The 16344-nt window shown below is 37.5% G+C and overlaps 1 long non-coding RNA gene across 1 annotated transcript; it reads right to left on the bottom strand.

Annotated features, from left to right (window-relative positions):
• Positions 1-890: 890 nt before the first annotated feature.
• On the bottom strand, positions 891-6768 carry LOC141277843 (uncharacterized). The gene is made up of 3 exons (XR_012329703.1): positions 6603-6768; positions 1771-1860; positions 891-946 (listed from the first exon to the last, which is right to left on the bottom strand). It is a non-coding gene; the product is annotated as an uncharacterized lncRNA (long non-coding RNA).
• Positions 6769-16344: the final 9576 nt, after the last annotated feature.

Here is a 16344-nt window from a genome sequence, read left to right as displayed (position 1 = left end):
CTGCAGGAGGTTCTCCAATACTAGCAGGTAGGTCTAGCCCAGTCTCTCATGAGGTCACCGCTTTATTCCCTGGGTCCTGGTGCACACTAGAGTGTTTGCCCTCCAAGAGTGGAGCTTCTGTTTCCCTCAGCCCTGTGGAATTCCTGCAATCAAACCCTGCTGGCCTTCAAAGCCAGATTCTCTGCAGGCTTCTTCTCCCATTGCCAGATGCCCAGGCTGGGAAGCCTGACGTGGGGCTCAGGACTTTCACTTCTGTGGGACAACTTCTGTGGTATAATTATTTTCCAATTTATGGGTCATGCACCCAGCAGGTATGAGATTTGATTTTATCGTGATTGTGCCCCTCCTACCATTTTGTTATGGCTTCTTCTTTGTCTTTGGGTGTAGGGTATCTTTTTTGGTAGGTTCCGGCATTTCTTTTGTTGATGGTTGTTCAGCAGTTAGTTGTGATTTAGGTGTTTTTGTAAGAAAGGGTGAGCTCACATCCTTCTACTCCACCATCTTGCTCTCAAGTCCCCTGAAAAACCACCTTTAATATTCTAAATAATCCATAGGAAGAATCCTTTATTTTCCATCGCAAGTCTCAGAAATTCCAAATATATTTGGTACATAGGGTAAAATATACCTTTCTCTCTCTCCTGTAGCCTTGTTTATTGAATGTGTGTGAGGAGGAGGAAGTGGGGGTAATGGTGGGAAGAGAACTTGACTAATTATGCTTATTTGAAAAATGAATGCTAATTCAATTAAGTGGAAAGAAAAGGAAAAAGAACCATCAGTTGAATATAATAATATCTTATGAAAAAATGAAGGAATTAGTAAAAATTAAGTACTTAGCATAGCATTTGCCATAATAGACAATCAACAAGTTTCCTACCTTCACTTTCCCTTTTCTAGATTCCAAATATAGTTTCCAAAACTTGAACAGAGGCAAGAAGTTTCAACTCTACTGGAAAAATAAACAAAAAATTGTGAAATTCATAACTTTTTCACAGTTGCAATCTCACAGAAGACAAAAGAAATAATGCAAAAAATAAACCTTATATGGGATATTCTTTTGTTCAACAAGGAAAATAAAACAGGTTTAATTCAAACGTTCAGGAACTTGGGTAGGTGTTCATGATAATGAGCAGATAAAGCTAGATGTGGTTAGATGTATAAATGGTGTAATGAAGTGAAAGTATGTGGCTCTGGAGTTAGACAGATGTGGAAAATTTATTTAATCTCTTTGAGTTTTAAATTCTTCATCAGCAAAATAAGAATGCCAACTTTTAAGGTCATTATAAGGATTAAATGAGATACTGTTGGTAACATCTAGGTAATACCTAGTAAATGCAAACAACTCCATTTACTCTGCTTTCTTTTCAGATTAGGAACATACATTTCAAACAGTTTAAAGAAAAGATTAATATGGCACCATGATAAGAGACTTTGGGAAAGAATGTAGCTTATACAAAAGATTCTGAAAAATGGCATCGGGATTACACAATTGCAAATGGTCCATGAGAAAAACAAAAGCATTCAAAGAAGTCCTGCAGTTGCTCAGAGGGTATACGATTAGTTTAATTTTTTTACTGATGCGAGTAATTTGGAAGAGGGATACAAAACCAAGAATACACACAAAAGATTGGCATTAACCTATGAATTATTTAAAAAGGTGAACACTCAAAATGATCTGAGACTTGGTGGGTGAAGCATTCAAAGAGAAAAGAAAACAAGAATTTTAAATTCATATTCTCAGCAGGATGATTAACAAGGAAGTGAGGGATGTACCTGATGCTTAGGGAAAAGGATCTTGGGACATCAGATGTCTGAGAGGAAGCAAACGAATAATCACCTTCAGGAATGTGAATGGCCTTCACACTAGGTGTGGAAAAACAGGATGAAGAGGCATTATACCTTAGGATAAGAGAGGAAAAACTTGAAGAGTAACATTCCATTTTAACTCAAGTAGATATTTATCCCCTACCAGGCATGTAGAGATATGCTGGCAATAAAATTGAAACAGTTATAATTTCTGTTTTTGTGGAGCTTAGAATCTAGTGGGGAGACAATAAATAAAAAATTATATAGATAAATATATACAGCTTAAGTCTGAAAACTGTCAGGACAGAAATATTTCAAAATTCAATTTGTTTTAGATTTTATAAAGGCAATATATATATATATATATATACTATGTATTCAAAACAAAACCAACAGCAGGGCCTGGAAGGACACCCCATAATCAATGACATTAAAATTTCTCCAGTAAAATGTAGGAATAATCACCAAAAGTGAGATTAAAAACTATGAATATCATTACAGTTTATGTATATAAACAATAAATGAAATAGAGATAGAGATGATAAGCATTTTGTTGCTTTTTAATTCTAATTTTTTTGAAGTTTCAAACATATACAGATACAAACCAATTAGATTTGTGTTATACATTCCATAAATGTTTACAATATCTGTTTGCATGAGGGTCTCAAAGAAAGGGCTACATCAGTGTGAAGGGTAGTGGAATATGCCATCCCAAAATATGTGATTTGGGCATAAGGATTATTTTGAGCTGAAGGCAATTGAGGAGAAAAAGATACAAGAAAAGCTCTCTTCTCTCTATTTGCCTAAAAGCAGAACATACATTTGTAAAGGTGTCCTCCCTCCCCTCTCTACCAGGAAAAACAAAACTACCCTTATCAGCCCAGGGACCACACCAAAGGAATTTGCCTAACAAACTTCAGTAACTAACCCTTATCTTTGATTAGTTCCCCCATATATTTACCTTCCCACAATTTGCCAACTTAGAAACTCAAAGTCCTTTGTCATGGCAGTTCTCTACAAATTTATTGTGTTTTGTGTTGTTTTTGTTAAGATGCTATATAAGCCGGAGTTCTAACTACCCCTTTGAATTACTCATCTCTGAGTGTTCCCATGTGTACTGTGCTATGCACATGTTAATAAATTCCTCTTTGTTTTTCTCTAGCTAATTTGTCTTTTGTCAGTCTAACTTACCCAATAAATCTAAGATGTGTGGAGAGAAAATACTTTTTTCCTCTCCTACAAGTGTCACAATTGTCATTTATATTAGTTTGGAGTGGGACAGAGTAAAACTCTGTAGTCACAGGGCTGAATGACTCATTGAGAGAAATTAAATGTCAAAACATTTCTTTTTACAGGAAGTTCAAGAGAGAGATTTGTGTCCAAAAATGATAAAATTTCAGATTTTTTTTCCATGATAGCTTTCTTGCAAGGGGCTTATGCTGCTAGAAAATATTTCTTGTCCACATAGTAACACACAGATTAACTGTGTACTTCTTCCAAATATCTCATGCTGGCTTTCTCAATTCTCACCATCTTCAGTTGGTGTGTGCCCACAGTGTTGCCTTCTAGGAAATTTATCACTCATATCTTATCCTGTTGATGTTCTCTCATGGGCTATGTTTAAATTTTTTGTAGGAACAGAGCACCAGTCCATTAGCATTATAAACTTGCTCAGGAAGCAGGTTTTTTCCCCCAGATATTCTGTCAAATCCATCAATGCAATTTTCAGCTGCATCATAATTTATGTAAACCCCTTTCCAACAGATTTTCTGAAACTTTATGCCACGATACTCCTTAAATTTTGTGTAGACAACTTTCTAAATCATCCTTTCATCTTCAATTTTCTGTTTTGCTTGTTGCATTCTAGCTTGTTCATGACCAACAAACCAGTTAATACCTATATTCTCCTAATGTCAAACTCACTTGATAAGTGAATGGTTATTTTAGGTTTTGCCATGTGTATTTTATTTTTATGTTTTATTGTTTTTTATTTATCGTGGTCACTAAAATCCTTCAACAACTTGTCTTTCTCTATTTTTAAGTCTTACGTGCTACCCTACCCTTCAAAAATATGCTTCGTAGCTGTACCACACTGAAGCATCTACAGTAGCTACAACTCTATGTGACTGATATTGACAGATGCTCCCTTTCTTCTTCTCACTGTTAATCACATCACTTCTTAGTGCAATAACACTCAAAGTCACAAAATAGAAAAAAAAAATGCCACAAAATATTTGTTGTCCACAGAGGCATCTGGGATGTGGTAGTGGCATTGAGACATAACTAATGGCTTGCATCAGTTCAGGTTAAAAGAGGAAGTTAGCACAAACTTTAAGAGAAAACTTAAGTGGTTCAAAGCATTTTAGGTCTTGGGATTTGGGGATACTGTGGGATCTTTTAACCCAACTGTTTACATGTCTAGGTCCATATGAGTTATATCTCATGGGCTGAAATAATTTGCAATGCAATCTATGTCACTGTTTAGGATATTTGAAAAATTATAGTTATTTAAGATGATAATTAGGACCGGAAATATGCAAAAGTGATCAGTCTCCAAAAGGAGGAAAAGTATATTGCAGACAAAAATTACAGAAAAGAATTTTGAGTGTCTACCATTGACCACACTCTCAGTCTTCTGAGGACCAACAAGTCCACATCTCAGGGGATGCTGGAGCAGAGGTTGATTTGCTCATGAGGTTGTTTTGGACTCAGCTCCCAAACTGAACGCTCCTTTCAGTCTGTCTACTCTGTAGCTGACCAATTGATTCATTTCCCCCCGTGCCCACTATTTTGCTTCTGTCATTTTCTAGATATGGATGCTCTATTCTCCTACAATTTCAACCTCCTTCAAACCACTGCTTCATTTTGCAGTCCAGGCTATTCCTGTCTTTACCACTCATGCATTTCACCCTGAATGATCACTGCTTAGCCCCAGGACTCTTCTTATATGATTTGTTCCCCATTAGCAGACCAAGACTTGAAGCCCATTGTACCCTGAGCCTACCCCTCAATCTAGGCTGCAGCTTCCAGTTGGTCCTATGTCAGAAAGTAAACACATCGACAGTCAGCACAAGTGTGCCCAGGTACTCATACCAAATTTCCTTCCTCCCTCTGCCCTGCCTCCTTCTTTTGGATTGCTATGGCATTATAAGGTGGTAGATCAAAGAACTGTGATCAAAATCAATGTACAAATTCATCCACAATATCTTGTAGAATGAAATAGTAAAATGCTCTTCAATAATTGTTTCCTTTATGGGCTTTCACATGCTGTCCAGTATTAACAACTGGACCCCTAAATATGTTGCTGCCCATGTTTATATCAATAACTTAAACAGGAACATAAAAACAACATTTATAAAGTATGCAAATGATACGAATTACAGGACATGACAAAGTAAAGATTGGGGCAAAGTAATAAAATAACATTTAGTGAGGATAAATGTTAATGCTATTTGGTACCAAAAATATGTATAAACTCATTACCATGAAAAAATAATTTAGCCCAGCCTCCATCAGACAAGTTAATGCCCTTAACAGTATCTTCGGTCAGTAACTTTTCTAGTTTTTAAACCATTGCTGATAGGTAGCTCACTATTGCCCAAAATAGCCTATGCCACTTTTGAAAAAAATCTAATGGTAAGACAATTCTTCCTACTATGGGGTTAAATTTCACCTTGTTTTAACATATATTAGTTTAACTTCTACCTTTCGATAGCAGCTATTCAGACATTTGAAGAGAGCTCTCAAAAGAAATAGCTATCACGTCATTTTTTCCTTATGCTTCTTCCCAGTTCCTCCTAAGACATCTCCTTAAATCTCCTAACTATTCTTGTCCTTCACCCCAGAAATACTACAGTATATCAAAATGTTTCAAAGTGCAGGATACAGAAATCAACACATCAAGAGGACATGATTGCCAGTTGACCCACGAACTGGACCTGGACAATGGGAGTTTCCTTCCCCCTCCCCTGTCCTTGGAATGTGTGTTCTGACCACTGTTCGCATAGTCAGAGCTGTTTCAAGGGTGCAGCCTTGAGAGAGTAAGGTGTTGTTGAGACCATCTGGACTGTGACTGTGACTGAACCTAGTTAAGGCCTCTCTATTAACTTCTAAAATTCTGACAGGTTGATGCAGAGATCTACTCATCTTGTGGCCGCTCAAGACAAGCCTTGTACATAGTTCCCTTTCTCATTGAAGCTGCCACCTACCAATCTGGAGTGGTCTGCCTCTTTCTTGGGTCTCTCTTGCTGTCTGTATGCGGATCAGTTTCAGATTTCACTGGAAAGCTCTTAAGGTTGCGAACCAACACACATATTTCAGGTGGGAGCTTATAAGCACATAATAGAATATTATTTTATCTCCTTTTTTCTGAATATTTTATCTATTAATAAATATAATCTTATGATACATAAAGGCAGGGTAGGAAAGACCTAGTTGGGATATATACACACACACACATATATATACACATACATGTATATATATGTATGTGTGTGTGTGTGTGTGTATATATATATATATATATACACACACACACACACATACATATATATACATGTATGTGTATATATATGTATGTGTGTGTGTGTGTGTATATATATATATATATATATATATACACACACACATATATATGAGAAAATGTCTGAAGTTCTTAACTGACTTCAAGCTTACTATGAGCCAGTTCTGTGATACAGCTGATCAACCATTTAAGCAAATTCAATGGCATTAGTAGAGGTATGATATCTAGACTTTAGAAATTAATATCCTTGTTACACACTGCATTGATTATACCATACCTGGAATATTGTTTCCATTCTTAGAAAATATTTACTCTTGGGATCTTGACAAACCAGCATGCATTCAGAAAACAGCGGTCAGGAAGATAAGGGCAGTCTCCTAACCAGGTGACATGAAGAACTGCTGGTGTAACATGGCATCTCAGGTCAGGAAGGAACTCACCAGGGATGGCTGCCATCAAAACTCTGAAGCGCGACACCTGGAAGAGAGTCGTTTATTGTGGTCATTCCATAAAGCAGACTAGACAAATGGGTGAAAGCTACAGAGAGGCAGGATTTAGAATAGGTGCTTTGACATGTGGTAAATTCACAGTCACTGCAAGTATTCAGGTAGAGGTGGATTTCTATTTAGCAAGAATAATGTGTTATGGATTCAGACATTAGATGACAGTTTGAGTAAATCTATAATTTCCCTTCAAAAGCTAAGCTTCTAGAATTTCTAATACCAAAGTTTCCCATCAGTTCAAGAAAAAAAACCAGGTATATTGGCAGTGAGGTGACATAGAGGCAGAAAACGAAAGCTATATATGCATCATGCAATGCTCCTTTGAGACGGAGAAAAAGAGCTGGTCTGTAGCATTAGCCCGTCCTTTCCCCTGGTCCACTATGATGCTAACCTCTGGCAGGTCATTTCCTACCAACCTCTTCTGAGACTTCGGACCACTCTGCCCCATACCTCCTGGTGTCAGATGCTCTTCAACAGCGAGAAGCAACAGGGAAGAGGGATTTAATTCCCTCCATTAATTAACTTACATTCTAACCTCTGGAGGCCCTTTTGATAGTGTTTTTTCTATATTAAGTTATAATTTTTGATGAAATATTAGAGGTCATTTAAATCACTAAGAAAATTATGTATGTTAATATACATCCATGCATGCATTTAATCAAGCATATACAAACATTTATTTCAAGTGTCATTCTCAAGTCATTTCTCAAAGCAGGCAAAAGGAAGATTTTTCACTTCTCTGTTCTTATTTAGTAAGTTAGAAATTGAATTAGTAAAAATGGAAGTTAGGTATGAAATAATAAAAATGTAAGATTCTAAGCAGATGATAAATTGGATAGGCCAGTGAAGAATAAAAGTTCTGAGAAACACTCATGTACCTAACAGTCAATATGATTTATAATAATTTAAAGATATTAGGTGTTAAAGAAGTATTACAATAAGTATTTGATGTTCCTGTCCTTTTTTAAAAAATGGCTTGCCTGGTAGTAAACAAGTATTATAGGTGTTTCTTTCTTCTTTACAGAAAAAGCAAAAAACTGTTATACCAAGTAGCTGGTAGATTTAATATTAGATAATGATTTAAGAGTTTCCATAAAGTAAGAAAGGCTGAAGTCATTACCATTTTAACCGTGTCTTGGTATGTATTAATAAGGAGACTATAAAGATATAAACCCCTTAAGCAATCCATATAGAGAGAAGTGCTTATGGGTACAGGTCTTTGGTACTTGACCATCAGTTTCCCAAAAGTAGTGTTGGTGAGAAATACTAGAGAGATAAAGTGTATGAACAGAGAACTCAGGTATGATTTTCACGCTGTGGCAGCTCTGCTTCTCTTCTTTAAGCCAACAACAAAGAAAAACGGCATTGTTCTGCTACATGCACCTCAAGTAACAGGTGCTCTCTAGATGAGCAGTAATGATGCCTCAAGAATTAAATAAGGACAACACTGTGGGATGGCAAATAAGAAAGAGAATGTAACGGGATAGTCATGATTGGCTATTATAAAACCTATGCGCCAATATTTTGCTTATAAGATGATGCATCGATAGTTCACTCTCAGTTGAATTAGTAAATCTGAATAAATTGTATTGGAATGCTCACTCACCAAACTCATTTTCTGCAGTGGCATAGACTGCATGTTTTTGGTATATTTGATAAAAACAGTGGAGCTAATTGATCATGAGATTCCACTGAGCAGAAATATTTCCGGAACAAACACGGCCAAGAGAAATCAGTATGTCTGTCTGATTAAGGACCTGTAACAAATTTGAAAATTGCGATGCATCAAAGTGAAACTCATCATTTCGGTGACAGGCATGTCTGTGCGTGCACTAGTTAAACAAAGTATTGGGGTTTGTTATGCACTGGCTGCTTTTGTTAGTTCAGAATAGAGTCATCCTGGATACCTATGGCAAAAACTGAGAACTTTTTTTTCTAATACTAGTGATAGATAATTTTAAATATTTATAAGTGAACATGTATTACTATGAATAATAAGAAAACAGGAAAGATAACAGAACATCTACTAATATTCTGCTCAAATTTAGTAACATAGAAGCCTGCAGCCTTATTTGCTACACAGTGTGACCAACGAGATAAGGTTTGGAGCTAAATTATGTTGTAAGTACACTACATAACGGTATAGAATGTCCAGTACATCATTCTCCTCTACTGTACTTTCCACTTTACCTCTGTTTTTTGTTTGTTTGTTTGTTTTCCGGTACACGGGCCTCTCACTGTTGTGGCCTATCCCGTTGCGGAGCACAGGCTCTGGACGCGCAGGCTCAGCAGCCATGGCTCACGGGCCCAGCTGCTCCGCGGCATGTGGGATCTTCCCGGACCGGGGCACGAACCCGCGTTCCCTGCATCAGCAGGCGGACTCTCAACCACTGCGCCACCAGGGAAGCCCCCTCTGTTTTTTCTCCTTGTCTTCCCCAAGTCCTGAATGCTTCTGATGTGTGGCAGCATCTATTCGTAATGTATTTCAAAGCCAGAAGCACATATCTGCTCGCTAAAGCACGTTAGTGTCCCCAGAGTCCTATATTACCTTTCAGTTCCCTTCTGAAATCATTACCAAATATTCCTTCTATCTCTTGACTCTTCAGCTCCAATTTCGCTTTTGCTAATTTCATCCCAGGACAAAGACAGACCATGATCTAGTGGTTAGACCACGAGGTGTGGCAGGAGCTCATTTGGAGTCTCTGGTTCCCATGAAGGGACTGATTCGCCGCATGGCCCTGGGCAAGTTACTTAGCCTCCATTGCCCCTCATGAACCTGAGTCTTAATAACACCTACCTCACCAGGGGTTGTGAGAATTCATTAATAAGCTATCATTATCAGTCTTCATTATGCACCTCTGTGCAACCCCAAACAATCCCTCTTGTTCTAATTGAGCAGTACAGTGTGTCTGTTTTCCTGTGGTTTTATTTTTTGTGTGTGGGGAGGGACCATTGTGTGCTCCCCTCTACTGCTCAAGACAGCTATTAGAACCAGACCATTTTATCTGAGTAATTCAGCTTTGTGGAATTTTTTAAGTCATACAGCAACCTAGATGTTGACACTGAGAAATTAAAATGATAATTATTAGGCTGGGTTCCCATCCATTGCAAAGTGATGGGCTCATTTTTCTCTCTTCAAAACTGCCAGCTAGCTGGCCTCTTTGCTTCTCAAAGCAGCAAAGTTTTACAGAACCGAGGAACATTACCCAAGCCACAGTGCAATAACTCTAATAAACTGCACCTGTAGATGACTCGCTGGTTTATTTATATACTGTATCACAGGTCATTAACAGAAAATAACCCACTGAGATACAACATTCTTGTTTACAGTGAGGTTCTGGTGGTGACAGCAGGAATATAAAACACAAAATCAACAGGGAACACTGAACTAATAAAAAGACAAGGGTCTATAAAGCATAGAAAAAAAACAAAGCCAACTGTGCAGGCAAAAATAAAATAAAATAAACTTCCATCGTAAAACAATCAAAAGCTATGGTATATTTATAGAGACCGGGGAACCCAAAGACCTACTGAGTGGGAATATTTATGGGTGTCAGATTGAAAGTCGGGAAATCTGTGTGCTGTTGGGAAGGAAAGCTTGATCGGTTAGATATATCCTTAGAAAAACAGATTTGTTTCCCCTTCTTTCAGTTGTCCTTATCAAACTTTCCAGCCAATAGGCTTTTGGCTATCTTAGTTATTAGGTTCTGGACAATTTTTAAAGACTTTATTGGATTTGTCACAATATTGCGTCTGTTTTAGTTTTTGATTTTAAGAAGAACCTAATATTAGGTTATTAGCTTATTAATGAAGAACCTAATAACTTTCAAAAAGTTAATGTATGTTGAGTTTAGAAAATGCTTGCCAAGAAATTTTTATGCTAAAAAGTAAAATTTTGACCACACTTTCACTATCATGCCACTTCTCAACCTTTATTGCTAAGAATGATGGAGCCTTTCTTTACAAGGGGTTGATCACTGGTAGGTAGTATAACTTTAAGTTTTATTGAGACCATTTGCTTTGATAAAACTTCCCTACTCCTGAATCAAAGTATTTGAAATTTTATACTTTAATTTTATATTTAATGTTACATCCCTCTACCACTCATCTCTTAAATGCTAATACTTTTAAGGTGGATGATGCAAAATTTACAACAAATGTTATTATAAAAAACATTTAGGTGATTCTGGAAGAAAAGAAAAATAAGGGAAGGGAAGGAGGGAGGAAAGAAGGAAGGGAGGGAGGAAAAAAGGGGAAAAGGCAAAAAGAGGGAGAGAGAGAAGAAGGAAGGCAGGGAGGCAGGCAGCTGAGTTGGACTCTGAAAAGCACGTCTCAGTCATTCCTGAGACTAGTTTTGACCATAGCACTTTCAATGTGGATACAGTGACAGTAATGCAAACAGCACCTGATTTTAATCAAATTATCTAGAGAGTTGCTGCACAACAATTCTTAATCATCCTGTAACACAGCTGAAGTTAGTCTTATTGCTTCCAGGTTCCTATGTTTTTGCCTCTTCAACAAAAGCATCTAGTTTTGTAACAAATATTATTTTCTACTGTGTGCAAAACAAATGAAAAGAATAAGATGAAATCCATCTCCTAGGAACTTGTCATTTATTCAGAAGCTAAACTCCATGAAGGCAGTGACTGTTTTGCTCACCACTGTATCCCCAGCACTTAGAATAACTCCAAGCATGTGGTAAATGGTCAAAAAATATGTGTATATGTCTTAAATGAAGGAATGAGTGAATGAATGAATGAATGAAATAGAGATGAGAAACAACATTAGGGCTATAGAAATCTAAGGACAGGAAGAATGTTTGTATATAAAGAATCCAGTTCAATGTCTGTCAAATATAATTGTTCAATTAAATAGTAGCTGTTCATTTTTTAAAATGGAAACTAATATTATTGGAAAATTATTTGTGTTGGAAGTAGCAAACTTCCTGAGTCAACAAGCGAAGTTTGCTTTAAGGACTTCCCTGGCGGTCCAGTGGTTGACTTCACCTTCCAATGCAGGGGGTGTGGGTTCGATCCCCAGTCGGGGAGTTAAGATCCCACGTGCCTCGCAGCCAAAAAATCAAAAACTAAAACAGAAGCAATATTGTAACAAATTCAGTAACGTCTTTAAAAATGGTCCACATCAGAAAACCAAAAAAAAAAAAAAAAAAAAGAGGTAGAGAGAAGGTTGGTTTAGGATGAATAAAGATTACCAAGGGAAAGCAATCTAAGTAGAGAAAAATCATATTATATGGGGAACCAAGAGGTCAAAAATGCATTGTACGTACTCTATGCAGGTAAGTGTTGCTATCATCTCTAAAATGATCACCGGTCAGGGCTTCCCTCGTGGCGCAGTGGTTGAGAGTCCGCCGGCCGATGCAGGGGACTATGGGTTCGTTCCCCGGTCCGAGAAGGTCCCACATGCCGTGGAGCGGCTGCTCCCGTGAGCTATGGCCGCTGAGCCTGCGCGTCCGGAGCCTGTTGCTCCGCAACGGGAGAGGCCACAACAGTGAGAGGCCCGCGTACCGCAAAAAAAACAAAAACAAAAACGATAAAATGATCACTGGTCAGCCCATCTGCAATACTGGAAGTTTTTATGAAATGCCATTTTTAAGATGATATGGAATCTTTAGCTAATAAAAGCCACAGATACTGAAAATAGGCCAATCCTTATAAATTCATTAATTATTTACACGTGCCTTTGGAAACTATTTAAGCAAGAGTGGCCCCAGCTTTGAAAGATTAGAAGGAGTAGTTTGTGCTGACTTGCGGCAGTCTTTTCTTCACAGTTTTGAGAGTAATCAACCAAGATGGTGCCAATTTATTAAAAAAGAGAGCCAGAAAACAAACTTTAGTGCACCAGGGTACAGGCTCTGTGAAGTGGTTCTCCGGTAGGAATCCCAGTGATTATCACAGGGAATGGAAAATTGCAAGCATGCGATATATTGGAATAAATCAAGGAGCGGCCTGCTTTCCTTTTCACAGGCAGAAATTGAAGCCTAGAGAACTTAGGCGACTAGCTTAGAGGCACAGAGCTTGTTAGTGGCAATATTAGGCCAACACTTCTGATTTTTGGCTCAGTGTTTGATCTGTTTCCCTTTGTTTATTTTAGCTTATAGTGATTCCATTAAAGGAACTGGACCCACTATCAGCTGCTCTCTAGACATTTTCCCGATTTGAGTCTTTAGCCATGAGACATACATCTCTATTCTTGTTTCTAGTGAGAGATGAACTGGCATCCGTGTGCTTGTTTCTGAGGAGGAAATCATTTTGAGTTGAAACACAGCCAGACTGAGGAAGTCCTGCTGAGTCTGAGGGAAGTTCACTCATCCTTCGCAAATGCTCTGGAAGGAAGAAAAAATAATTCTTGTCTTTGCAGTTTTAGCTAGCAAATATCGGGCAACAATCCATTGGATTATTTCCTATGCACCTGTATGTAAATAATCCGAATGGAACTGATTAACATTTAAATTCTAAGTTACTGAAGTATCCAAGGGGAAATTGATTAGATTGACTTGATTTGGTGCCAATATGGTAAATGCCTTAATGTTTTAAACAAATCAAGGCAGCAATCTGTAATGATTTTGAAACATCATACTTTTAAAAATCCTCATTTTGAAAGCTATAAGATAGTAACAGTCTCAGTTTGTTTTCCTTCTCCTTAGTATCAAATAAATTTTATGTTTATTTTCACAGACATGGAGATACTAGACGGGTCACTATCGTGTTCCTCTAGTGGATTATTTCTAACCCAAATGGCTTTTTTGTTGTTGTTTGCAGAAACCAAATGCCTCTGGGGGCTTAATGTGCTTGGAAAATATGTAAATGATGGCTTTCCCCTGTCAATCTGGGAGTTACAATTCAGTAAGCCCTTCATCCACATCATCTGTAGCGTAATAGCATTTTAATTTAGAATGAACCTTTTTGCTTAGCTCATACGTATCTTGCACATTTTAAGAGAAACTATTTACAGAGAAGTACAAAAGTCCCTAGAGACGCAACATCTCATTTTCAATTCTGTTGGCAGGAATACTAATTACATTATCACATATTCAGCAGCATTCAGCAAAATTATTTATTCATTCATCCTTAAGACCCGAGATGCCCACCAGGTCAGTTTCAATAAGCAGTACCTTGAGAATCTCTGCTGATGATACACACAGATAATTAGGTGTAGAGTTGTGAGAAAAATCTCACCCCCAAAAGCTCAGCCTTGGAGATTTGCCTGCTTCTTATTTCTTTGAGTGAAAGAGAAAATCCAGTTGATGCTAGAAATGAGGAAACATTTATCACCCAACTCTCTCATCTCCACAGGTCTGGTTTCTTAATTGAAGTTTGATTTTAGTTCTTAGAATAGCACGTGAAGTTGCTGACAGTTAATGTTGAAGTCAGGGTGAATGGTCTTCTAAGAAGATTGTCTTCAGTATGGTAAAAATACTCAGCATTTGGAACAACGTTGCTCCTCAGATGATTTTGAAAGTAAATATTTGTTTGTTTAATTCCACAAACCTTTGAAATCTTTAATAATCATTGTTTAACAACAATGGCTTATACTGTAGACCATCTTTTAGTAATCTTGCTCCAGTGAGATGTAAAAGGAACTAGAGGAATGTAAATATGCATATTTTATTATATATGTCAGATATTTCCTAGTAACAACTCAAAGGTCTAGAAAATTTGAATACCTGACAATGACTAGAGCTTAGAAGAAGATAGGCCCGTAACACACAAACAATGTGATCCCAGAAGTTTGCCCAATTTCAGAAACTAATGGTAGTTTTGTTATTAAGCCAGATTTGCAGCCATGAAAACTGCTTTCTTGTCTACCTCACTCAAAAGGTGCAGAAAAAGTAAGGTTATCGTAAGACCACAGAGTAAATTCCTGGTGGGATCCTTAGAGTTTGTTTTTGAATCAGGTGTGGATTTTCTACCTTTTTGTCTCAGGGATTTGTAAATGACCTTGGACTGCAACATCTGGGCTAGATCCCATCCCATCCTGTGTCCAAGTATACCTTCCCTTTAATGTAGGAAAATTCTATTTTCCCTCCCTACCATAAAGCTTAACAGAAATTCAGATGTAGGACAGGAGTTTCATTCTCAAGGCATTGCTACATTTTCAATGTCAAAAAGCAACTGGAAGCCCAGTTCGAAATCTGAGATTTTGCATATCTTTAATGTCACTTTTCCATAGAAATAGAGGGTAAAAATGGGTAGGCTGAACAAGGCCACTGGGAAATATTTCTGAAACCTAAATGCTACAGAAAACTGTAACATTACAAATGTATTCCTTAGAGATTTAAGATTCATAATAAAGATTTCAGAATGCCAAAGATTTCTGGTAGCAGGAGACAACAATGGAAAAAAATGTTCATTTTCTGAGTTCATTTTCTTAATGATTATTTTTTAAGCAAAAGCACGTTTATTTAGAGAGATACACACTCCACAGACAGTGTGGGCCATCTCAGAAGGCAAGAGTGGCCCTAGAGCATGGGGTCACCCTGGAAAGTGAGAGCAGCCAATGATTATTTTTTTATTAGAGAATATGATGATTTGGGGGCCAAATTTTCAGCTTACTTATTAATATTATAAGTAATAAGGCCAAGGATAATTTGACTTGGGTGAAGAATATATTCTATTTATCCTTATATGCACCTTCTTTTGGTGCTTTCCTCTTTTTTGAATGTGACAACAGCTCACACACGCTGGTTATAAGGTGAGTAAGCTGTATTCTCTCAAGCTGCTGAAGACAGGGGGATATTTATGTAATTATAAAGTTCAGATTCCATCAGGAAATTTCCCTTCTGGTCAATAGGATGGAATATAACCTCTTCCCAATCCTGCAGTGAGGCTGAAAACATAGCAATGAGAACTGAAAGAACATAAAACCCGTGTTGGAGAGAGAAAAGTGCAGGGCCAAGCAAGCAGGCATGCCATTCCTGTTATAGTAGGGATTGACTAGATTTTAGAGTTCATTTACAAGAAGCAAAACTTATCTTTAGCACAACAATCAATAAATTCTCGATATATAAAGTGAACTTCCAGTGACTACAAATGGATGTTAAAAATGTGCAAATAGCAATAATGGTTCTAGTAGGCAAAATTGTTGCCCAAGCACAGAGTTGTGCAGGGTAAGGAACAGTGCGGAGATGGGCAAAAGATGAGAACTTAGATATTGCAAAAACGGGAGGCATCCAGACTGAACTCACACTGAGATCATTCTCTTGGACAAAACTTCCTAAGGGTTTTCTCTAATTCTTTACTGTGGAATGATATAAAAATAAATATACCTTTTTCTAATCTGTTGTATGTGATTATGCTTGAGTTAACAATGAAATATTTATGGTGCTCATTCTGTAGTATGGATTACGCCATTCCAATGAATCACTTCCCTGTTGTCTTGAAATCCTATAGCTATCTGGACTGACAGGGAGCCCTAACTATTGTGGTGAAGGTCCTGATGCCAGAATTTTCAAACAAGGAAACAGTTCGCCTTCCAGAGGGCCCTATATTGCATGTT

The sequence above is a fragment of the Tursiops truncatus genome, chromosome 2 (assembly GCF_011762595.2).
Source record: "Tursiops truncatus isolate mTurTru1 chromosome 2, mTurTru1.mat.Y, whole genome shotgun sequence".
In the NCBI taxonomy this organism is placed as follows: domain Eukaryota; kingdom Metazoa; phylum Chordata; class Mammalia; order Artiodactyla; family Delphinidae; genus Tursiops; species Tursiops truncatus.
The sequence above is the reverse complement of the archived record's forward strand: the minus strand, read 5'-3'. Positions and strand labels throughout refer to the sequence as shown.